General features: G+C 33.7%; 1 long non-coding RNA gene across 2 annotated transcripts in view; it reads left to right on the top strand.

Annotated features, from left to right (window-relative positions):
* LOC131273275 (uncharacterized) overlaps positions 1 to 27,331 on the top strand; it is a 90,138-nt gene that overhangs the window by 36,003 nt on the left and 26,804 nt on the right. The window lies entirely within an intron of this gene.

Genomic DNA, 27,331 nt, shown 5'->3' with positions numbered 1-27,331 from the left:
TGAGGGACATGGATGTACATGTCCAGGAAGCACAGTGCACCCCAAGCAGTATAAATTCTAAAAGGCCTATCCCAAGACATATACTTATCAAATCGTCTAATGCTCAAGACAAAGAAAGAATAATGAAAGCAGTAAGAGAAAAGAGATCCATAACATACAAGGGAAGTGCAATAAGATTAAGTGCCGATTTCTCATCTGAAACCATGGAAACAAGAAGATGGTGTTATGACACAGTTAAGGAACTAAAAGAAAAAGCTGTCAGCCAAGAATTCTATATCCAGCAAAGTTGACATTCAAAAATGAGGGAGAGTTCAAAATATTCATAGATAAACTGAAATTAAGAATGTTTGTTGACAAGAAAACCTGACTTTCAAGAAATACAAAAAGGAGTCTGCCGGTAGAAAGGAAAAACAGGACAGAGAGGTAGGAGGAGAATGTAGGAAGGAAGATTATTGGTAAGAATAACTAAAATGATTTAAAAAAGGGAAATAGAAACAACAAAATTCATATATAAACTGAAAGAAAATACAACTAATATAAGTAATGTCTTGACAGTAATAACCTTGAATGTTAATGGATTAAACTCTCCAGTTGAGAGACACAGATTGGCGGAAAGGATAAGGAGATCTTGTAGTAGGAAATTGTTGCTGCATCCCTTCCCCCAGCCTTTGTTATCTCCTTCCTCCAGCCGTTGCTGTCCTTCCCGCCAGTCCCGCCCACGTTGCCAATATATAATCTGCCTTCTTCCCTGGCTACTGCCTACCTCATAGCCGCCTGCACAACTCCGCCTATCCACTACCGCCCCGTAGTTAACCCGCCCCAGCTCCTGCCCCTCCCTCTACCCAACCCTATATAACCAAGTGTATTTCCGCAATAAAGCAGACTTGTTCCTGCGCTCAGGCTGTCTCCGTGGTTTTTACCGCGCGTCCCCCACGCCTGGAGAACCTAGGCCTACGCGCTGGCCTAGGGGCTTCCCGCCGAGCCGTGGAAGGCTGCCCGGACCTCGTGGGCCGCTAATCACTGCCAGCGAGCCCACAGGAAATGGTTTCATAAACTTTACATCCAAAGCACAAGTAATGAAAGAAAAAATAGATAAATGGGACCTCTTCAAATTTAAAACCTTTTGCACTTTGAAGGAGTTTGCCAAGAAAGTGAAGAGGCAGCCTACTTAATAGGAGAAAATATTTGGTAACCATCTATCCAATAGAGTCCTCATATCCACCATATATAAAGACATCCTACATCTCAAAAATAAAAAGACAAAAAACCTATTTTTAAAATGGACAAGTGATTTGAATAGACAGTTCTCCAAAGAAGTTATACAAATAGCTAAAAAGCACATGACAAGATGCTCAACATCACTAACTATTAGAGAAATGCAAATCAAAACTACATTGAGATATCATCTTACATCTTTAATAGACTGGAATCTATTAAAAAAAAGCAGAGGACTTACAAGTGTTGGAGAGGATGTGGAGGAAAGGGAACACTTATCCATTGCTGGTGGGAATGTAGAATGTGCAGCCATTGTGGAGGACAATTTGGCAGTTCCTCAAAAGCTAACCATAGAACTGTCATGTGATCCAGCAATCCCACTGCTGGGTATGCACTCAGAAAAATTCAAAGCAAGGACATCAACAGACACATACACACCAATGTTCGTAGAGGCCTTATTCACTATTGCCAAAAGTTGGAAGCAACCCAAAGATCCATCAATAGATGAATGGAAAAGCAAACTGTGATATATACATACAATGGAATATTATTCAGATGTAAGAAGGAATGCAGTATTAACACATGGGATAACATGGATGAATCTTGAAGACCTTATGTTGAGTGAAGTAAGCCAGGCACTGAAGGACAAATATTACATGACCTCTGATATGACTTAAGCAAATTGTGCAGATTCAAAGAACTAGAGTCTGGAAGAGAGGTTAACAGGAGACAAAAAGGGAGGAGAGGGTGGTGAGCCAATGCCCATATGGGCAAAATCTATGATGAGGTGGAAAGGTGTAATTCTCCAGTAGATGGGCATGACACTGGTATAGTGATATGACTGGATTCGGCAGTGCTGGTCTGTGAGGGGGAAACAGGTTGGATGTTTGGGTTGGACTATCCATGGAACTGGGGGGAGGTTCCAGGGGAAGGAGTAGGTGAACTCTGGGAATTTGCAGGTCTGTGGTTAAAACTACAATGCTTGGAATGTTCTTTTGGCAAATATGGCAGGGGAGGGTTGCTGGTGTAGGATGTTAGATGTGGGGAGGGTATACAGGACAGGGTCCACCTGGAGTAGGCTTCTAAGTGTTCATTTTGTCATAGTGTATTATATCAGTAAGCTGAGATCCATAAAATAAGCAAGAAAATGTTAAATTGCCATTCTGGGGGGTCCTGCTATGTTCTCAATTACAGGAACAAGAATCCCTCTAGAACATAGGCAATGTCTAATTAAAGAAAACATTAAAAAAAAAAAAAAGAGGCAGGGCAACCTGTTACTGCTTCAGACATGCCCGTCTTATTTTGGAAGCAGAGGAGATATGGCATCATTACCACTAAAAGATGCTAAAATCTCCACAAGGACTTTGCTGATACTACCCTAGATGGAACGGGGAGTGGTCTGCAATATCCCCCGATGGAGGTAGAAGACCAATCTCCCATGTGTTTTCCACTGACTATACAAAGAGGTCTCTTTACCACACTCATTTATACCATTCTGAAGGTGGGGTTGTTGAGTCACCTATTAGAGCCTGTAGAGGGTGGAAATCAAATCTTTAAGCCTTTACTGGCAAGGGTGGAGCTAGTGCCACATTTGTTGTTATCCCTAGTCCTCACGCACACGATTTGGCTGGAGTAGAAGGGTTATTGTCTGAAAGGTTTCTGGCTTATTTAGCTGCCCCTTTCCTTATTCTTTAGCTAGAGAGAGTAAACATTTATTGGGGCTTTTAAAATATTCATGTGGCATTTCTAAGATGCCTGCTTCTCTAAGCACTTGGTCAAGGGTGTATGGGCCAAAAAGAATACTCAGAAAAATTCGCCACTGTGTTCTTCCTTGAATCCTGAGGTCAAAAGCTCATCTGCCTTATTTTCCATATCTTTCCAGTTTTCTTTAATTTATTCTACACGTATTTTAGCTTTCTATAGAAAGATAAATAGAGAAGAATACAAATAATCCATCTTTCAAGAAATGGATGTCTGATGTATCACTTTCTAATAGAAATATCATTTCCCTACACATGGTTTCCCTACACATGTTCTTCTGCCCCTTTTGAACTTATACTTAATACTATACTTGATAGGTGTATGTCCAAGAGACTTAAGTCTTTGGTCCATCCATGTTCCAGTGGGGCTCTGAATCTCAGCAGTGTTACAACACCTACTCTCCCAGGACAACTAACAAGGTGGATGGACAATATCCATCCCAAGGAACAGAGAGAGTCTGCAACTGCAAGATGGTTCCATCCATCTGCCCCATGGGAAATGATTTAGGTATATTTTGAATACTATAAAATTCACAAATCTCAAAGGTACAATTTAGCATGTTTTGAAAAATATGTGACCAATATAACCATGATTAATTCAATATACAGAACATATCTGTTATTCTAAACAGTCTCTTTGTAATGATCCTTTGTGGCCAATCTCCTTCTCACACTCCATTCTCATTCACTATTATGCTTTTTATCTGTATAGCATTACCTTTTCTTCATCTGGCTTTATTCACTTAGCATGATACTTTTGAGATTCATGCATGTTGCCTGCGAATCTGTAGTTCATTCAATTTTATTGTCAAATCATTTTTGATTATATGAATATATACTATAATTTTTTATCCATTCCCTTCTTGATAGATTTTGGGACTGTTTTCAGTTTTTGGCTATTATGAATAATGCTACTATAGGCATTTAAATTTTTGAATACACATATGTTTTTTCATTTTTCTTGGATTAATGCCTATGAATGGAATTAATTACATGCTATATGTGTTAGTTGAAATTTGTACAAAATTTTCTCAATGTTTTCAAATGTAATGATATTATTTCATATTTTAATACATCTAGCAATATATGAGTTCCAGCTGTTGCACATCCTCACTAGGACTTGGTATTGTTAGTCTTTTTAAGTTTTAGCCACTCTAGTGGCTTTATCTCCTAGTTTTAAATTGAATTTCTCTAATAAATGCTGATTCATGTGCTTATTACCATCTGTATATATTCTTTGATGAAATTTCTGCTCATGTTTTGGACAGTTTTTATAATTTTGTTTTATTATTATAGAGCTGTATATGTCCTTTTTATATTCTGGACATAAATTCTTTGTCAGGTATATGTTTGAAAATATTTTCTCCTAGGCTATGGCTTGTATTTTTATTTTCTACACAGTATATTTCTAGAGGCAGTCATTTTTAAACCCTGTACACTAAAACAAAATATTACTGAGGGAAATTAAATGAGATCTTATAATGGAAAGATACACCATTCTCATTGTTCAATTGATTCAATATTGCTGGTATGAATTGTCTGCAAACTGGAGAAAATAAAAATAAGATATGTCATAATCAATATGATGAAAAGCACAAATAGAAAGAAAAAAGAGTTTGAAAACAGGAAGAAAGAAATAACGCTTTATAAAGGTGTCAATTTACCAAAAAGACATACCAATCATATGGGTGTATATATCTCATGAAAGAGCTCCATATTGCATGAAGCGGAACCTGATAAAAATAGAAAAAGAAGAACAGAAAAATCCACAATTATAACTGATAGCTTCACTACCACTCTTTCATTAATTGATGGAAAATGTAGACATGAAATCAGTTGGAGTATAGAATACTTGAACAACATTAACAACTAACTTTACCCAATTCACATGTATAGAACACTCAGCTACCAAAACAAGATAATACACAATTTTTCTAGTGCACTCAGAGCATTTTTAAAAGTAGACCTTACTTCACTGGATAAAACAAATCTCAAGGATTTAAAGAGATCAAAGTAATACAAGTATGTATCCCAAAGCTAAATTAAATTGCAAATTGAATGGCACACACAGTTTTGTAACTCTTCAAATATCTGAAAATTAAACATACTCCAAAACAATTCATTGTTCAAAGAAAAAAATCATAAAAGAAACTAGAAAATAGTTTGAAAATTTAAAAATAATAAAAAGAGCACATCAAACTTTCTGAATTCAGCTAAAGCAGTGCTTACAGGGAAATATGTAGTCTGAACCTAAATATTTAGCCTGAACCTAAGTATTACAAGCAGATGAAAGTAAGTTTCTGCTTTAAAAACTTAGAAAAAAAATAGATCTATATTAAGCAGAATGTGGGACATAATATGTATAAAAGCATGAGTCAATGAAATACAAAATATAAAATAAATTTTAAAATCTTCCTCTAGAATATTAATAAAGAACTGGGTTAATCTGAGTTTTCTGGAAATCTCAGCAGATACAAATTACCAATGTCAGGAATAAGAGAAGGGACATCATTAGGACTACTACAGACATTAAATGATAATAAGGAAATATTATAAACAGTTCTACCAATATATTTGACAACTTGAATGAATTGGATATAGTCCTTGAAATAAAATACCAAGCTCACTTCAGATGAAATGAGTAAACTAAATGCCCTTAAATATCTGAAAGATTTGAAATCCAGATTACTTCACTGGGGAGTTCTACCCAACATTTCAGAAAGAAATATCAATTCTACACAAATGTTTCCTAAATTATTCTGTGATATCTTCATCACTTTTATACCAAAATTAGAAAATGGCACTACCAGCAAAGTAGAACTCCAAGCTGATATCCTTTATGGACATGCATATATACATCCTTAATAAAATAATAGTGATTAAAATCAGCAATATAAGATATGATATTACATCATGACCATAAAGTAGGCTATTTCCAATCTGTACATAGGGTTTTTCTCAGGTATGCAGCATAATTTTAGCATTTGAAAATCATGAGCTCCAACTATGTTATCAGACCAAAATAGGAAACTTTTAAAATGTAGTGATCTCAGTAGATGTAGAAAATACATTTAGCCAAATTCAATACACATTTCTTTTTTAAAATCCTTAGCAAATTAGGTACATGTGGGAATTTTCTCAAGGGCACCTACAAAAACAAACAAAAATACAACTAGAACTATACTTAATCTTAAATGTTTTCTCTCTGCAATTAGAGACAAAGCATATATGTTGGCTTTCACCTCATTTATTCAATATTTTACTGGAGTTCCTAGAAAAGTGCAATATGCTAAATAAATTATATAAAAGGCATTCATATTTAAAAGGAAGAAGCGAAACTTCATTCACATTCTGCATGATTTTCTCTGTAGAAAGTCCTAAGGAGGTTAAAAAAAAAAAAGCTACAGTTTCTATTAAGTAAGATTAACAAGTTTCCAGGAAGCAAAGCCAATACAAAAAATTCTATTGCATTTCTATTTTTAGCAATGAACAATTGGAGATTGAAAATTTAAAATGCTACTTATAATGACCTAAAAATATAAAATACATAGGGAAGGACCAAAAAAAAACAGTTTTTATTCCTTTACATATATTGATTCACAGATTATCCTTGTTCCATATTTATTTACATAAAATTTGAGGAGTGGAATTTCTGAAACAGAGGTTAAGTGTATTTTAAGTTTTAATAAATTTAGCCCAAAGGCCTTTCAAAAATAAAGTGTGCTAATGTAGAATCTCAGCAGAATGTATGAGAGTGACCTCCATACTCTAGCCAGCACTGGATTTTAACAATACACTATTTCAATGTTTGAAAATATGAAGCATAAAAAATATAACATTTACTTTACATTTTCCCATAAGTAAGTGGTTGCCCTTCTTTGGAAATGGTATTTCCATTTATTGTTTGCCCATATTATTTCTCTTTGTGCTGATAAAGTTGATAATTACCTTTTTTCTGATTTTTAAGTAGGCAACTTTCATATACCTTAGTTACTGATACCTTACAAACCTTTTCATCTTTTACTCATCTCTTGAATTTATTAATGTCTTATTTTATAATATATAAGAGTTTTTTTTATCCAGTCAGGTTTTTTAATCTTTAGAAGTCCTTTCTTATCTTAAAATCATATTCTGCTACATGTCTTCAAATATTTTGTTTTTTCTTATATATAATTTTTAAATACATAAGTAATTCATATGTGTTTGTATCACTCAAACAGGTTAAAATTGTATACTATTTTAACAAGCACCACCAAAATCTCTGTTGTAAAACACAACCAAAGTTTATTTCGTATCCATCCTCTGTTTTCTCTTATTGGTAGGCAGAAAGGTTCTGCTCATGAACATCATTCAGCAGCCACATGCTTCTGAGATGCCTGAAGTAAGTAAAAGAATGGCAGAGACTCTCACAATGGATCTTAAAAATCCCTACTCTTTAATATCAACCATCTAGTTGATTTTCTTATCCAAAGGAGTCACATGCCATGCCTCTCTTCATACAAATCATAGAAGTACATTCTTACCATGAACCTAAATAGAATCAGAATATTCTAACGTGTTAGTCACTCTGTGTATAATGTGTAGCAGAAATCCGGTATTATTTGTTCTAGAAGGATAGTTAATATTTTGAATACTATAGTGAAATGCTTATCTGAAATATTCATTTATTTGAAATACCACAAGCTTAAACATTATATTTATATATCTCTTTCTCAATTCTCTATTATTTTCATTTATTTCTATGGCTATTAACTTATCAGTATAACAAGTTTAATTGCTTAGGATTTATAATATACATTGAAATACAAAAATTTCTCCTATATACTTCTCAAACTTTTCTTAGCTATTCTTCTATAATTTCTCATATGTATGAATTTTTGGACATGTCATCTCATTTCATTAAATTCATTTAGGATTTCAATAGTATTTGGCTGAAGGTGTTGATTAATTAATGCAGAATTGGCACTTAAAAAAAGAGTAGATCACTTACCTATCCAGAAACAAGTTTTACTCAGATGTTCTTGTCATAAAGAAAATTCTATAGGTTATGTATACATATATACATATTGATTGATGAAATAGCTGTTGAACATTTATGAAATGCTGAGCTTCTAGTCACAGGTAATAGTCGAATAAGGCACTTTAATTTCCTGTGTTATAGACATTAATTTTTTCTTGGTATCAATCTTACTACTCTTCCACTGCTTACTTCTATTTTTATATTTTTTGTTTTATATATATATCTTCCTGATTTTTAACTTTAATGCATGCAACTCTCATGGCATTTACCTATTGATTCATATCAACATTTCAATAACTTCTTAGTTTTAATAGCCAATCAGAGTCTCAGGGATTTTCAGACAGGTTTTCTGGATAGTCTGGGATAAGAAGTTATTCCATTTACACTTTTGCCTCTTCCTTTCAAATACAAGCATATCTCATTTTATTGCACATTGCTTTATTGCACTTCACAGATATTGTAATGTTTATAAATTGAAGTTTTGTGGCAACCCTGCATTGATCAAGTTTATATGTGCAATTTTTTCCAGCAGCATGTGCTCACTTCATATCTCTCTATCACATTTTGGTAATTATTGCCATATTTGAATCTTTTTCATTATTATGCTATCTGTTATGGTGATTTATGATGACCTATTTTTATGTTAATAGGGTAATTGTGTTGGGGCACCACAAACCGTGCCCCAACAGACTGAGACATTAATGGATAAATGTTGTGTGTGTTCTGATTACTCCACTTCCCTGCCATGCACCTGTCTCTCTCTCTCCCTGTTCACAAGGCACCCTATTCCTAGAGACACAGTAATATTGAAATTAGGCCAATTAATAACCTTACAATGGACTCTAATTGTTCAAGTGAAAGGAAGAGTTGCATATCTCTGACCTTAACTCAAAAGCTAGAAATGATTAAACTTATTGAGGAAGGCATGTTGAAAGTCCTAATAGGCTATAAGCTAGGCTTCTTGCACCAGTTAGCCAAGCTGTGAATGCAAAGGAAAAATTCTTGAAGGAAATTAAAAATTCTACTCCAGTGAACACATGAATGATAAGAAAAGCAAAACAGCCTTATTGCTGATATATAGAAAGTTTAAGTGGTCTGGATAGGAGATGCAACCAACCACAACATTCTCTTAAGCCAAAGCCTAATCTGGAGAGAAGCCTTAACTCTCTTCAGTTCTGTGTAGTCTGGGAGAAGTGAGGAAGTTGCATAAGAAAAGTTCAAAGCTAGCAGAGATTTAAAGAATGAAGTTGCTTCCATAATATAAAAGTGCAAGGTGAAGCAACAAGTGCTGAGTGCTGATATAGAAGCTGCAGCAAGTTACCCATAAGATGTAGCTAAGCTAATTGATGAAGGTGGCTACACTAAACAACAGATTTTCAACATAGATGAAAGAACCTTGTATTGGGGGGTGGGGGGGCGTTTGGAATGCTATCTAGGGCTTTTATAGCTAGAAAGAAGTCAATACCTGGCTTCAAAATTTCAAGAACAGACTGACTCTCTTTTCAGGGGCTAATGCAGCTGGTGACTTTAATTTTAAGCCAATGCTCATTTACCATTCTGAAAATCCTGGTACCCTTAAGAATTATGCTAAATCAACTCTGGCTGGTCTCTATAATGGAACAACAATGAAAGTCTGCATGACAGTGTATCATTTTACATCATGGTTTGCTGAATATTTTAAGCCCACTATTGAGACCTATTGCTAAGAAGAAAAAAAAAGATTCCTTTTGAAATGTTACTACTCACTGTCAATGCACCTGGTCACTCCAGAGTTCTGATGGAGCTTTACAAGGAGATTAATGTTTTCATGCCTGCTAACACAATGTCCGTTCTGCAGTTCATGGGTCAAGGAGTAATTTCAACTCTCAAGTCTTATTATTGAACAAATACATTTCATAAGGCTGTAGCTGCCAAAGATAGTGATTCCTCTAATGGATCTTGGCAAAGTAAATTGAAAACCTCTGGAAAGGATTCACCATTCTAGATGACATTAAACACATTGGTGATTCATGGGAGGAGGTAAAAATATCAATAGCAACAGGACTTTAGAAGTTGACCCTTGTGGATGGCTTTGAGGAGTCAAGACCTCAATGCAGGAAGAAACTGCAGATGTGGTGGAAATAGCAGAAGAAGTAGAATTAGAAATGGAGCCTGAAGATGTGACTGCATTGCTGTAAACTTATGATAAAACTTGAGTGAATGAGGAGTTTATAATTATGGATAAATAAAGAAAAAATAATTTAGACAGATTCTACTAGTGAAGATGCTGTGAAAATAGTTGAAATGTAAACAAAACATTTATAATATTACATAAACTTAGTTGATAAATCAGTGGTAAGGTTTAAGAAGATTGACTCCAATTTTGAAAGAAGTTCTACTGTGGGTAAAAATGCAATCAAAAAGCCTCACATGCTATAGATAAACCCTTTATCTACCAAGAAATCCTTCTTGAAAGGAAAAGTCAATTTGGCAAGCATCATTGTTGTCTTTTTTTTTTTTTTACTCTTTTTTTCCCCTTTTTTGTCTTTATTTATTTTTTTAATATTACATTAAAAAAATATGAGGTCCCCATATACCCCCCACCCCCCCCGCCTCACTCCTCCCCCCATAACAACAATCTCCTCCATCATCATGAGACATTCATTGCATTTGGTGAATACATCTTTAAGCACCGCTGCACCTCATGGTCAATGGTCCACATCATAGCCCACACTCTCCCGCATTCCACCCAGTTGTCTTTTTTTAAGGAACTGTCAGACACATCAACCTTCAGGAAGTACCACTCTGCTCCATTAGTAGCCATCAGCACTGAGGCAAGACTCTCCACCAGCAAAAATATTATGACTGACTGGAGGTTTAGATGATGGCAATAAAGTAATTTTTAATTAAGGTATGCACATTCATTGATTTTTAGACATAATGCTATTGTATACTCAATAGAACACAGTATAGTATAAGCATTACTTTTATATTGTTTTAGTCAGCCAAAGGGGTGCTGTTGCAAAGTATCAGAATTCAGCTGGCTTTTAAATGTGGAATTTATTTGGGGTAATTGCTTGCAATGACCAAGTCCTAAAGAGTCCAACTCAAGGCTGCTTTCTCATCAAAGTCCGTTGCCATGTGTTGAAGCAAGATGGCGGGCAATCTCTGCCTGGTTTCTCAGGCCTTCTCAGCTGCTCAGCTGATCTATTCTCCTCAGCTACAGACTATCAGGCAAATGGCACATCTCTCTTCCCTGGGTGTTAGCTCTTTCAGCCTTCTCTTTTCTGTCACATGGCAGGACTGAAATGACCAAGTTCTCTCCTCTTCTGTGTATTTTCTTGAGTGAGTCTTCATTTATATAGGCCCAGGAAGGGGCAGGCACTCAGCCAGAGTCATGCCCTACTGACATGAACCAGAAGACCTAAATTGGTTTAATCAAAAAATTTAAAACCTTTGAATTTAATACAGTCAAAGGGTACCATACCCAGAGGAACAGACCAGTCTACAAACAATCTTTTTTTGGGATTCATAAATAATCTCAAACTGCCACAAATATGCACTAGGTAACCAGAATATTTGTATAACTATATTTATTGTGACATTCTCTTTATTGAAGTAGTCTAGAACCAATCCTATAATATCTCTAATGTATGCTTGTATCACTATCTGCACTTTTATTCAGACAGTCTTTGTCATATGTAGAATTTTTGTTTTCCCCTTCTCCTCTATGCATCAGCTCCATGTTGGTAGAAACTGGGTCTATCCTGTTCAGAAATATATCACACTGCATGATATACTTCTTGCTACCCAGCAGGTGCTCAAAATATTTTTATATCTTTTTTCCTTTATTAGAGAAATTGTGGATTCACAAAAAACATTATGCTTAAAATGCAAGATTCCTATGTACAACCCAACTACCAACACTTTGCATTGATGTGGAATATTTGTTACAATTGATGATAGCTCATTTTTGTAGTGGTATTACTAATTAAAACCCATGGTTTAACTTAGGGTTTACTGTTTATGTAGTTTAATTGCATGGATTTAAAAAAAATATTCTGTTACTATATATACAATCTAATATTCCCCTTTTAATCATATTTAGATAAATATTGTATGATTTTAGTCCTGTTAATTGTGTTCAAAATGTCTACTGTCACCACCATCCATTACCAAAATATTTCCATCATTCTACATAGTAACTCTGTACAATTTAAGACTTAACTTCTCATTCCCTATCCCAACTCCACCCCCTCATAACCTGTAATCTAGATTCTGATTCTATGAGTTTCCTTATTCAAATTGTTTTAATTCAGTAAGATCATACAATATTTGCCCTTTTGTGTCTGGCTTATTTCACTCGACATGATGTCTTCAAGGCTCATCATGATGTTGCATGTACCAGAATCATTCCTTTTTTAATAGCTGAATAATTTTCCACTGTGTATATATATTACATTTTGTTTATTCATTGATTGGTTGATGGACACCTATGTTACTTCCATTTCTTGGCAATTGTGAATTAGGTTGCTATGAACATCGGTTTGCTAATGTCTCTTCAAACTCTCACTTCCAACTCTTTGGAGTAAATACTGAGTTTTGTTATTGCTGGGACATATAGTAGTTCTATACTTAGCTTTTTGAGAAACTGACAAACTCTCTTCCACAGTGACTACATAGACCATTTTACATTGCTGCCAGCAATGAAGGATTTTACCTATTTCTCCATATCGTCTCCATTTCTTACTATTTTGTGTTTTGTTAACAGTAGCCATTTCAATGGCCCTGAAATTTTATTTCATTGTTGTTTTGGTTTGCATTTCCCTGATGGCTAAGGATATTGAGCATCTTTTCATGTGCTTTCTGGCCATTTGTATATATTCTTTGGGGAAATGTCGGTCCAAGTCTTTTGCCCATTTTTTAATTTGGTTGTTTGTCTTTTTGTTGTTAAGTTGAAGGATTTCTTTAAATGTACTGGATATTTTATTTTATCATGTATATGTTTTCCAAGTTTTCTCCCATTGTGTAGGTTGTCTTTTCACTTTCATGACAAAGTCCTGTGAGGAACAAAAGGTTTTGATTTGATGAGGTCTCATTCATTTTGTTTGTTTTTTTCTTTTGTTGCTTGTGCTGTGGGTGTAAAGTCTAAGACACCATTGCTTAACACAAGGTCCTGAAGATGCTTCCCTACATTTTCTTCTAGGTGATCGATAATTCTAGTTCTTATATTAGGTCTTTGATTCATTTTCAGTTGATTTTTGCATATGGTGTGAGGTAGGAGTCATTCTTTTTATTGCAAATGGATATGCACTTTCTCTGCACCATTTTTTGAAAATACTATTCTTTTCCAATTGAGTGGTCTTTGCCACCTTGCCAAAAATCAATTGGCCATAAATGTAAGGGTTGATTTCTGAGCTTTCAATTCTTTTCCATTAATATGTATATCTGTCCTTTTGCCAGTACTGTATTTATTTTTCAGATTATTTTGGCTTTGTAATAACTTTTAAGATCAGGAAGTGTGAGTCTTTTAACTTCATTCTGCTTTTTCAAGGCAGCTTGAGCTGTTTGGGGCTCCTTATTCTTCCACAAAAATTTGATGACTGGCTTTTCCATTTCTGCAAAGAAGGTTGTTGCAATTTGATTGGTATTGCATTGAATCTTTAAATTGCTTTGGGTGTCTTTGCATCTTGACAATATTTACTCTTCTGTATTAGTTGGCCAAAGGGGTGCTGATGCAAAATACCAGAAATCTGTTGACTTTTATAAAGGGTATTTATTTGGGGTAGAAGCTTATAGTTATCAGGTCATAAAGCATATGTTACTTCCCTCTCCAAAGTCTGCTGCCACGTGTTGGAGCTAGATGGCTGCTAATGTTTGCAAGGGTTCAGGCTTCCTGGTTTCCTCTCTTCCTGGGGCTCATTTCTTTTTGGACTCAGCTGCTCTGCTTTCTCCACAAGGCCAGCTTCAGACTATTAGGTGACTGACTAGTCTCGCTTCCTGAGGTCTCTGCCTGTGTTTAATGGAGACTTCTCTCCTTCCTCATGTGTCTCCTTCTCTCTGTGTTTATTTCTCAGACTCTGATATCAAAACTCCAAACTCCCTTCTCTGCAGTGCAGTTTCTTTGTGAGTCCCCACCCACCAAGGGAGCAAGGATGCAATGTCCTATGGATGTGGCCCAATCAGAGCTTTAATCATTATTTAATCAAGTAAAAGTGAAACCTCTGAATCCAATATAATCTAATATGCCCAGAGGGACAGATCAATTTACAAACATAATCCAATATCTATTTTTGGAATTCATAAACAGTGTCAAATTGCCACATCTTCCAATCCATGAACATGGAATTTCCTTCCATTTATTCAGGTCTACTTTTTCCTTTTTTTTTTTAATTTTTAATTTTTTAAAAAGATATTTTGATTACATAAATGTTAGATAAAAAATATAGGGATTCCCATATGCCCCACTCCCCATACCATGCACATTTACCCACATTAACAACATCCTTCATTAATGTGGGACATTAATTGCAATTTTTTTTAATTTACTTTGTAATAATATTACATTAAAAATATATATATATGAGGTCCCATTGAACCCTACCTCCCCCACCCCATCTCTCCCCCCCCTCAGCAACACTCCCTCCCATCATCATGACACAGCCATTGCATTTGGCAAGTATATCTCTGGGCACCCCCGCACCCCATGGTCAACGGTTCACACCATGGCCCACACTCTCGCCCATTCCATCCAGTGGGCCCTGTGAGGATTTACAATGTCCGGTGATTGCCCCTGAAGCACCATCCAGGGCAGCTCCATGTCCCAAAGACGCCTCCACCTCTCATCTCTTCCTGCCTTTCCCCATACCCATCAGCCATCATGTCCACTTTTCTCAATCCAATGCCACCTTTTCTATGTGGACATTGGATTGGTTGTGTCCATTGCACCTCTATGTCAAGAGGAGGCTCAGATTCCACCTGGATGCTGGATACAATCCTCCCACTTTCAGTTGTAATCACTCTAGGCTCCATGGTGTGGTGGTTGTCCTTCTTCAACTCCATCTTAGCTGAGTGTGGTGAGCCCAATAAGTCAGATTGTAGGTGCTGGAGTCTGTTGAGGCTCAGGACCTGGCTATCACATTGTCAGTCCAGAGCATTAATTGCAATTGATGAACACATTTTGGAGCAATGCAATTAAGCATGGGTTATAATTTACATTGTAATTTACTCTGTCCAGTCTATTAATTTTAGCAATATTTTGTAGATATATGTATATACATTCTTTACATCCTTGGTTACATTTATTTGTAGATATTTCATTCTTTTAGGTACCATTTTGAAAGGAATTATTTCTTGATTTCTTCTTTCAATTGTTCGTTGCTTGTGTAGGAGGACTATTGATTTTTGGGGGTGTTGATCTTGTGCCCTGACACTTTGCTGGATACACTTATAAGCTCTAGGAGCTTTGTTAGTGGATTTTGCAGGATTTCATGTATATAGGATGATATCATCTGCAAAGAGGGAAAGTTTTACTTCTTCCTTTCCAATTGGAATGCCTTCTATTTTCTTGCCTAATTCTGGCAAGAACTTCCAGTGCCATGTTGAAAAACAGTGGTGACAGTGGACATCTTTGTCTTGTTCCTGATCTTAGAGAGAAAACTTTCAGTCTTTCATGGTTAAGTAGGATGCTAGCTATGGACTTTTCATAAATGCCCTTTATCATGTTGAGTTTCCTTCTATTCCTAATGTTCTAAGTGTTTTTGTCAAAAAAAGGTGCCAGACTTTGTTATATGCCTCTTCTATATCAATTGAGATGATCAGTGGTTTTTTCCTTCATCTTTGAATGTGCTGTATTGCATTAATTGATTTTCTTATGTTCAGCCAACCTTGCATACAAAGGATAAAACCCACTTGATCATGGTGTGTGTTTATTTTAATATGCTCTTACTATGATTTTTTGAGGACTATTGCTTCTATATTAAGAAAAGATATTGGCTGTAGTTTTCATGGGAGTGTTCTCTTCTCTTCAATATTTGGAAGAGTTTGACAGAATTGGAATTCAGTCTTCTTAGGATATTTAATAGAAATCCCTTGTAAATCATCTGATTCTGGGCTTTTTTTTTTTTTTTTTTTTTTTCCTGTTGGAAGATTTTTAATGATTGTTTCAACCTCCTTACTAGTAATTGGTTTGTCAAGATCTTCTATTTCTTACTGAGTCAATGTAGGTGTTTCTAAGAATTTTTCCATTTCAGCTAGATTAATTTGATTGGCATACAGTTGTTTTAGTCCTTTTTCACTTCAGTCAGGATGGTAATAATTACTATTTTCATTTACGACTTTTACTATTTGAATCCCCTCTCTTTTTTTCCTTGTCAGTCTAGCTAAAAGTTTGTCGATTTTGTTGAGCTTTTCAAAGAACCAACTTTTGGTTTTGTTGATTCTCTGTATATATATATATTTTCTATTTCATTTATCTGTGCTCTTCTCATTGTTATTTCCTTCCTTCTGCTTGTTTTGGGTTCTGTTTGCTTTTCTTATTCTAGTTCTTCTAGTTTTGCAGTTAGGTTTCTGATTTGAAGTCTTCGTTTTTAATGTAAGCATGTAGAGGTATAAATTTCTTCTTTCAGCACTGCTTTCACTGCATCCCATGAGTTTTTATATGTTTATTCATTTTTCTTTGGCTTATGATATTTCCTAATTTTGTTTCTGATTTCCTCTATAACCTATTGGTTGTTAAGAGTATATTGTTTAATTTCCACGTATTTATAAATTTTCCCTTTCTCCCTCTCATTAATTTCTATCATGATTCCATTGTGGCCAGATAATATGAATTGTGTAATTTCAATTTTTAAAAAATTTATTGAGACTTGCTCTGTGAACCAATATATTATCTATCCTGGAGAATGATCCATGTGACCTCAAAATGAATGTGTATTTTGTGTTTTTGAGGGGGAGGGGGGTACAGTGTTCTTTATATGGCTGTTAGGTTTAGTTGGTTAACTGGGTCTAGTTGAATTATATTTAAGTCCTGTAATTCCTTATTGATCTTTTGATTAGATCTTCTATCAATTAGTGAGAGTGGTATGTTAATGTTTACTATTAATATAGAACTGTCAATTTCTCTTTTCAAATCAGTCAGTATTTGCTTCATGTATTTTGGGGAAGAGCTGTTAGGTGCATATATATTTATAATTGTTACCATTCCTGTTGAACTGTCCCCTTTAGCAGTAGGTAATGAGCATCTTTGTCCCTTTTAACGGTTTTTGACTTAAAGTCTGTTTTATCCAGTATTAGTATATTACTCTAGCTCTCTTTTGGTTATTATTTGCATGCTATTTTCCACTCTTTCACCACCAGCCTACTTGTAACTTTGACTTTAAGGTGAGTCTCTTGCAGAAAGTGTATAGTTGGGTCATGTTTTAGTATTCATTCTGCCAATTTCTGCCTAATAAGAGAGTTTAATCCATTTACATTTAAAGTCACTACTGATAATACAGGTCTTTCTTCTCTCATTTTGCAATTTAGCTAACTTTCCCCCACAACCCTGATGAAGTCCTCTTTCTTTAAATATCTGCTACCTCTGCACCTGTCCATGGAGGGTTGAAAGAATGACTGCCACTGCCTTTGTCTAGGACAGGATGAAATAATATCTGCCTTCAAAGCTGGGACCCAGCGATCTGAATTTGCTAATAAAAAGCAGCCACGATCATTGATCAGCCAGGTATACCCCTATTCTTGAGGAAGAGGATTTTTATGTCCCTTTCTGTCAGCAGTTTCTAACCAGGGACCCTACAACTATCATGAGAGTGGAGGATGGGCAGCAGTAGTCACTGCACGGGGAAACAATTTACAGTTCTTTATCATAATTAATAGCTTCTTTCTCCTGCTCTTCACTGGGTGCTGGACAGTGTTATTCTGACCTCTGGAGCTTCAAAATAGTTGTTTCAGATCCTCCCTACCTGTTCTTTTGGCGCTCCCTACTCTGCCATCTTCCCCAAAAGTCTGCTAAAAAATATTTTGAATGGTAAAATATATTAAGAAAGAAAATATTTAATCTACTACCAGAAACACCAATAAATTGCAATGCAATGTTTTGCAACTAGAGTTCCTAGATTTTTCTTGTAATTCTTTGGTTTACATTAAAAAAAGTAAAAATATGATCTGGAAACCACCCTTCTGAAAATCTAATATATATCAAATACCTAACCAAGAATATAAATCGCAACCCATCGATCATATTCTTAGTTTTTGGAGTGATGAAAAGAAGGAAAATAATCTCTCTATTACTTTAGATGCTATTAAGTTTCTATAGTAGAATGTACATTATAACCCAATTAAATGCCCACACACAAATAAATATATACACTTATTTTTATTTTTAATTATATATTACAGATTTATTTTCTGCATTTGTTGTTACTCCCATATTCAAAGGAAACAGGAACTGTTTCTCTACCTTAAGGGAGGAGAGATATTTTAAAGAAGTGACCTTAGCATATACTTCCTTTGGGGTAAATAACATGCATTTCAAGAATTAATCTGAGCTCATTCCACTGTTTTAAGTCCAGTGCCATGCCTGACACAATATTCAGTATCACAAGCTAGTGGCAAGGGACTACTGGGAAGTAATATGCAGAGCAGATGAAATCACCTAAGAATGGTGACAAAGCACACCATATGTTACAATTGCTGTTAGCTCACTGAAAATACCAGTAATTTGAAACCAGAGTGAGATTGCCAGGCTTTTAGTTTTTCCAGTTTTTGGAATATAAATTAAAGGTGGTATACAGATAAGAGGGAGTACTTGTCTATCAAAATAATTATTTCACAATGACTGCAAAGGCATAATTAGGAAAGTAGCATCTGAAGGTTTTCTCCTCAATCCAAGAAAATACTGCTGTAATTTACAGCAGATTTCATCCCTTTTCCTTTCAAAACTGTCTAACTAAAGGCTCTTTCTGTGGGCATATAGTTTTTTTCAGAAGGACTCTCCAAGCACAGCAATATGTTTGTCTAATGTCTGTTTTCATATTTGTTTTGTTATATAAAGAATAGTTCTGGAATAATAGCAGGCATATTATTGAAAATGATTCTGAGGTCCAAGTTTCAGTGGACAATTGAATGGGCTGATTATTCTAAAGAATAGGTAATGGTTATTACCTGCAGATGGCTAGTTGCAGCTCATTTTACAAGGTATTCATCTTTAATTGTGGCGGAATTCATCCTGTTACATGTCTATCAACTGATTTAAAGTAAAGCCAGGAACGTGTTTTTTTTGTTTCATCCAAGGGATCCAAAAAACAATTCTAAAATGTATAGAGAGCAATGTCATTAAAATCTAACCCAATTTATCCCAGTTATGGTATAATACGTGCTCCTATTCAAATTAAGCCTATATCTATATCATGACACAATGTGTTTAGGGAAGAAACAGAAATATTCTAGTTTGTCCAGTTATAAAAGCAAATTTTACTGTTGGAATCAGGTTGGAATCAATGTGGGGAATAATTATTGGTCCAGTTATGACTCTCTCAAGTAATTACAATTATCTGTTGGTTCACTGTTTTGCCCTGGTTTTGCATTTATCTTAGATAAGGGAATGTAATATCTAACAGTTACCTGGCTTTGGGCCATATTTAAAAATGATTAGAGCTACAGGGTGCAGATAATGACGAATTTATAACATGAGTTTTAAGAAAAGGAATCCAAACGGTGACAGAACTGGTCATTTCCTCAACTACCATGGGTTTGCTATCATTAAGGATAGCTGCTCAGAAACACATTGGAAAAATAATTGAAGCAAATATATCATTAGAAATCATAATATATAAGGAGATGATAAGGAAGTGAAAAATAACACAGAGGCAAAAAAAAGAGTTTATGTTTACCTGATATAATGGGTAAACTTAGATTAATGTTAAAATCCAAATGATCATAACCAAGTATATTCTTTCAAAATCATCAAGAAGTATAGCAGGGGAAAAAAAAAAAAAAGCCGAGCAAACAACCAAACTTACTTTGAAATGATGAACTCTGACTTTCTACAAAGCCATGAATATCTGTGGCATTTTATTAAGTGGTTTGTCTTTAAAACTTTGTAGAAAAGAAAACCAACAGTTATAGTGACATTTGTATTCCCCCAATTCAGGACTGTATCTGTTCAATTTGTTTTTTAAATTATATTTCACCTAACTCACCTACAAGTCAAAAAAGTTAAAGCCTATCCTTTCCCAACTTTGTTAAGTACATAATACGACAGGTTTATTATTTATGAAAAGGAAATTTTTTTAAATACACTTTTTTGAAAAAGGAAATTTTGAATGAAAATTAAATTCAGGAAAAAAAGTCAAAACAATTTATTATACACCAACTTACATTGTTTTGTGATATAATCACACATAATCTTTTTTGGTGACTACATCTTCACATTGAAGTAGCAAGTCTAGATCCATGGATTTAATGAGGTCTTTAATAAAATCTTAACCAAGGCCGTCAGTGTTTTATGGAGGCTTACTGAGGTTCTGGGAGAACATTTCTAAGAATATGAGTTGAGATGGATACCTTCCTCCGTGAATGTGAATATTGAGAATATGTTCTCATGCAAGTTAGAAACCAAGTAGGATATTGTAACTAAGGTTACTAAGATTCTTCTGAAGGGTATGGGTCAAGATAAATATCTTCTGAACATAAATCAGTGCCAGCATTCCAATCAGGTAAAGGACAGTGCCCACTGATATACCTTTATAGCTTTAACTTTCTTAAACTTTTACAAACCCTTTCAAGGTTAAAAGACGTCTTATTATTTGTCAAATGCTTTGAAGGAAGAAAGGTTTGCCTTTGCACATTTAGAAAGATGGTATCAATTATTATTTTTTCTTGTAATACTTAAAGTGTCCATTTTAAAAAATGAACAGAAAGGATTTGTCATGATGATGAGCCTATGTTAATGTTTTAAATATTAAGGCTTGATTTGAAGTTCTCTTAGATGTTACTTAGGTGTGATGACTATTGCTATTATTTTTATTTATGCTTTCTTTTAGCTGAGAATATGTCAGGTTGAAAATATAGATTAATCTCACATTAAATTGTGTGTGTGTGTGTGGGGGGAGTCTCATTTTCTTTAAATACCATTTCCTTATCAATTTTATAGTTTACTGAATAATCTTTTTTTAATTTGTAGTGAGAAGACCAGAGTCTTAGGAAATTCTCACTGATATTATCTAAGTTCTACTTTATTCTATTTTTAATCATGGAGTTCTGAAAATACATGCAACTTCCTATGATGCAAATTGAAAATTTCCATCTGGAATATGGCCTTTTAAAATATCATTTTTAGTCAATTAGTGAGACTGTGTAGAAGACCTTTACCCAGTATGATGATTGTTTTATGCTAAGAAGACAATTACTGCTTTAAATGAAATTGAATCATATAAAATTATGGGAAAAAAAGGTTGAAAAATGCTTTACAAATAAGTCTATAAGTAGTTAATGAAATTTGAAGTTGATTTTCAATATTCTCCAATATATTGCCAGTGGTATTAATTAAGGGGTTAGCAGTTTGTGAAGGATGGACACTTACTTTTTAAGATTTTGAAAAATTATAAATATTAAAATGCAGAAAAGTTAATTATCAGAAATTGTAAGTAATAAAAGAGACAAAAACAAATAAATAATATAAAACATTTCCTCACTGAACGAAGAGCTTTCTGAATGTGACTTCCAGATGTATGGTCAGAATATACTCAGTGTCTCTGAAATGATGTTCCTACCTATTTATATACATATTCTTCATTCCTTTATGTAATAATAACTATTAGTTATGGGGGACTTACTATATGCCATTTTCTTTCTTATGAGCTAGGTATTGTAATCTCCATTTTATGGCTTTAAAAGAGAAAAATTGAAGCTCAGAGAAATAAGAAAAACTTTAGTTCTTATTTTGCCCCAAGAAAAAATGTCTAGTGAATTTTAATTTAATTTAATTTCTAATAAACATAAGTATTTTAATCTCAGAGAAATACACTCAGCAACCATAAAAATAAAATATAAATTAACTTTTAAAACATTAATTGAAAAGTACGGGATATATATTCATAGGGCAAGGTTTTATAAAAAATGTTACAATAGTTTGAATTATTTATTCTCACCTAGAAGAACTCTTCTACAACCATTATTTTGTGAATATTATAATCCTTTTCTTTTCAATAGAAAAGAGCATAAAATAGGTGCTAATTCCATTAAGGTTTTTCTTTGGATTTATGGATAGTAGTTGAAGATAATAAAAATAGGAAACACTTGTTCAGTACTTAATTTGTGCCAGTTACTATCCATTCTGTTTACATAATCATCATGTTTTAGCTATTAACAAAACCCTATTAAGAGTTGACATAAGTAGGCAGAAAAAGGTTAAGTAACCACTGTGTTTAAACAGTTACTAGTAAGTGCTGGAGTCTGGAGGGCAAATTTACTCAGCGAAATCTATTTTTCTTGCCTTTTACCTCCAACCGTATTCATAACCAAGTAAGTACTCCAGGATCAAGAAAACCATTAACAAAGGGAAATATGCACTAGCACTGGAAAGTGGCAAGTATAGTTTACATAAGAGAGGACCTGAGCACTCCATTAAATATTATTGTAATAATTATTAGGGATGCTGGACTAGAGGAATTTATGGGGGGCTGAAGTGTAGACCCCTCCTGAATACAGTACACCCAAGTATTCCAAGAAAACAATGACACTGTGAAAAAGCCACTAAGGTTCTATACATACAAAAATCTCTACCATTAATAAGAACTAGAAAATTAGGTAGAAGAGAGAGCAGTTGTAAATTTGCTTTAGCATTGATGCATCTCATTCTCTCCCTAATCATATAAGCCTGTTTGATTGCAGAAATACACTTTGCCATTTTTCCCTTTATTCTTTTATTTGAATTTGGGGCCTAGAACTAGTTGAGTTATTAAAAAAAAAAAAATCCGTATTGAGCAGTAAATAGCCATGAAACTTTTAACTTGATCAATCGCCATAATATATAAGTGGAAAATATTGGGCATATAAAAAGAAATTGGTAAGAATACAAGGTAGAAATGCTTAACAAATTGTTAATATGTTAATGAAATAACTAAAATAACTAAAAGTGTGGAAAATACTATTTGAAACTGAATTAGGAGCACCATAAAATATATGGCAGATAGGAATATAAAAGACCTGAACAAGTCTCTAAGGAAGTTGAATATAGACTTGCCGTGGGGCCATGCAATACCATTACTAGGTATATACACAGAATAACTGAGAGCAGAGACACGAAAAGACATCTGCACTCCAATATTCATAGTGACATTATTCATGATAGCCAAAAGAGGGAAACAACCCAGTTGACCATCAATTGATGAATGGATAAACAAATTGTGATATATATATATATATATATGCTGGAAGATTTTTCAGCAGTAAGAAGAAATGAAGTCGTGAAACCTATGACAACATATATGAACCTGGAGTACAGTGGTTGAAAGAGAAAATCTAAAGGCATGTGTATTACTAGAAGGAAAGCTAAAACCTGTAACATGGAACTGTATAAGATAGTGAAACCTCATGTAAAACATGAATATGAGTGATATTGCATATATAAGCCTGTTTCTACAAAATATAAATACAAATATACTAGAGAGAAGGAGAAAGAATAGCAACTGTGTATGTCAAGGGAAGCATGGAGAGATTGAAAGGTGATGAGTTTTGTTTGTTTACTATTATTATTATAGGAATAATGAAAGTGCTCTAAGAATGACTGAAGCTATGAATGCACAAATATGCAATTACACTGAATACCATTAATTGTACACTTTGTATGATTTATGTTTATTAATATGTATCAATAAATTTTTTAAAAAATTTGCAAATAATTTGACTGAATCCTAGAGCAAGGTTCATGGATATTTATAAAACCACAAAAATATAGAACATCACATAAAAGTAAAATTCACAATGTCATCCAATCAAAGAATATTTGTCCTATAAAGAAACAGGAAAAAGTAAGATAAATAATGAGGTACATAATCAATCAAAACTTGCTCATAACCAACACATACATTGCAATTATCATACAAGGACATTAAAACATCTATTATAATTGTATTTCATACGTTCAAAAAGTTATGTAGACATGTGAAAATTATAAAGTATTCCAAATCAAATTTTAGGGAAGAACATAAATATGATTTAGAAGAATAATACACTGGGTGGGAATAGCAGGATATTAGAAATTTCTGTGTAAAGTATTAGTGAATTTGAAGATATAACAATTAGAAATATCCAAAATGATTCACAAAGAAAAGAAAGAAAATAAAAGCATCAGTGAGATCTGGCCAATGTCAAGCAGACTAATACAAGAGTAATATGAGTCCTTGAACAGAAGATAAAGGGGAGGAGAGACAAATAGAAAAGCATATATGAAGAATGATGGCCAAAAATGTTCCAAATTTATCAAAACTCAAAACCCACAGTTTCAAAAGCTCAACTTTAATGCAAAAGAAAGAAAAATCACCAAGACACAACATAATAAAATTTCAAAAAATTGAACTAATTGCAATAAAAAAGAGAATAATTCTAAATAACTGTTAAAAAGCAGCCAGAGATTAAATAATCATAATAGACTTGTTACATATAGAGGAATGACAACAGATTTATTGTGAAAACAATCCACATGAATGAACACTGGAGAAACATTTGTAAAGTAGTGGGGGAAATTGTCAAGATAAAATTCTATTAGCAAGAAAAATATCTTTCGAAAATGAAGGCAACATACATTCTCAGAAATGATAAAACTGAAGGAATTGTATTACCAGTTGAATCAAACACACTCCAATAAAGTCCTTTAGGCAAAAGGAATTATACCAGATGAAAAGTTGTTAGAATTTGCCAAAGATTTTTTTTTTCTGTGAGTACTGAAATTACTGTGTGCTTTTTGTCCTTTTTAATGGGTTGTATCACAAGGATTGATTTTCATATGTTGAACAAGCTTTGCTATAAATCCCATTTGCTATGATATAATTTTTTAATATGTTGTTGGATTTGATTTATTGTTATTAAATTCCAATTTCATTGAATTGTCATCAGAAAACATACTTTGTATTATATCAATCCTTAAGATATATTGAGACTTGGTTTCTTGCTTAACAAATGATCTTTCATGGAGAATATCATATATGGTCATGAGAAGAATTTATGTTCTACTGTTTTTAGGTGGAGGTTGTATTCTATAGATGTATGTTCAGTGCAGTTGATTTATATGGCTCATGTCTCCTACATTTTTGTTGGTTTTCTGTATAGCATTCACCTATTATTACCTAATTGCCTTTTTTCTTTTCAATTGTGTCACTTTTACGTCAAACATTTTGAGCCTCTATGCTCCGGTTCATATATGTTTATAATTATTTTGTTTCTTGATGGATTGACACTATTATCATTATAGAATGTCCTTTTTTCTCTAGTAACAATATTTGTCTTAAAGCTTACCATGTCTGATATTAGCATAGTCATTCCAGCTCTCTTTTAGTTAACATTTGAATGGTATATCTTTTTTCCAACTTTTGTGTTTTGGTTACATGTGTGTTTGAATCTAAAGTATATCTCAATATAGCCAGCATACATTCTGCCAATCTCTATCTTTTGTTTGGATAGTTCATACATTTACATTTGATGTACTTACTGATAAAGTCGGGTTTATAGCTGGTATTTTGCTATATTTGATACATGAGTTGTTTATTTCTTAGTCCTCTATTCCTCCACTAGTTCCTTCATTTGTGTAAAATAGATATTTTTAGTGTATATTATAATTCCCTCTTAATTTCACTTACATACATATTTTAGTTATGGTCTTCATGGTTGCCCTGACAATTACAATTACCTTAATTTTTAGCAATCTAGTGCAGAGAAATATTAATTAATTTCAATAAAATGGAAAAAATTTATCCCTGACCTCCCCATTCCCTCACTGCCTTATGTGATATTATCATACAAATTATATCTCTGTATATTATGTACCTTTCAGTGAAGATATAAAACCATTGCTTTATGAAGTATTTAAATTGATATAGGACAAAAAATGCAAAACAAAAAAAACCCAACACATTTATATCATCTTTTATATTTGACTATGTTGCTATATTTACTGTGGTTCTTTCTTACCTTTGTGAATTTACTTCACTGTCTATTGTATTATATTTTAGCCTGAAAAATTTCCTTTGGTATTTGTTGTAGGGCATATCTGCTTATAATTATTTCTCTCAATTTTCTTTATCTGTGGATGTGTTAACTCTTTCATTTTTGAAGGACAATTTTGCTGGCTATAACATTCTTGACTGACAATCTTTTGCTGTCAGGACTTTGAATATGTCATTCCACTGACTTGTGGGTGCCATAGTATCTGATGAAAAATCAGATGTTAATCTTAAAGATCACTTGTATGTTGTGGGTTACTTATGCTGCTTTCAAGATTATCACTTTAGCTTTACACTACTTTGATTGTATTGGATCTAGGTTGAATCTCTTTACATTTATCCCACTTGGAAGTCATTGATGTATAGATTAACATTTTCAATCAAGTATAGGAATTTTCCAGCCATTATTTCTTCAAATATTCTTTCTACCTCTTTATCTCTCTTTCCTCCTCTTGGGACACCTGTTATGTATATGTTAGCATATTGATGGTGTCTCACGGGTTTCTCAAGTTTTGATCTTTTTCCTTCATTCTTTTTTTGTATTGTTCCTCAGACTATCTCATCTCAATTGACCTATCCTCTATTTTGCTGATTCTTTCTTCTCCCTGTTCAAATCTGCTGGTGAGTTCCTCTAGTGATTTTTTCATTACCTTTAGAGTACATTTCAACTCAAAACTTTCTAATTTTTAATGATTTCTATTTCTTTATTGATACACTCTACTTAGTGCAGCATTCTCATACTTCAATTTGTTTTTCAGTAACTGAAATGACTTAACCTCCTCTGTGACAGTTTCTAAAATATATATATTAGAGCTCTTAAATTACACTCTCAAGTTGACTGAATGGTCAATAATAGCTATTGTATTGTAAAAAAGAAGAATAACTTTTTTTTTCCCAATGTACACAGAGCATTTACTAAGAGAGGTGACATTCTTTGCTAAAGAAAGAGTCCAACAAATTTAAAAGGACTCTCTGACAACAAAGTAAGTATATTAGAAGACTGAATCTTAAAATATTTAAATGAAAGAAGCTATACAAAATAAGTACACACTGTATGATTCTTGCTACATAAAACTGAAAAAAGAAAGCATACTATTCTATAGTGACAAAAAATACACCAGTATTTACCTGGCCAGTTAGGA

This window comes from Dasypus novemcinctus, chromosome 14 (assembly GCF_030445035.2).
Source record: "Dasypus novemcinctus isolate mDasNov1 chromosome 14, mDasNov1.1.hap2, whole genome shotgun sequence".
In the NCBI taxonomy this organism is placed as follows: domain Eukaryota; kingdom Metazoa; phylum Chordata; class Mammalia; order Cingulata; family Dasypodidae; genus Dasypus; species Dasypus novemcinctus.
The sequence above is the reverse complement of the archived record's forward strand: the minus strand, read 5'-3'. Positions and strand labels throughout refer to the sequence as shown.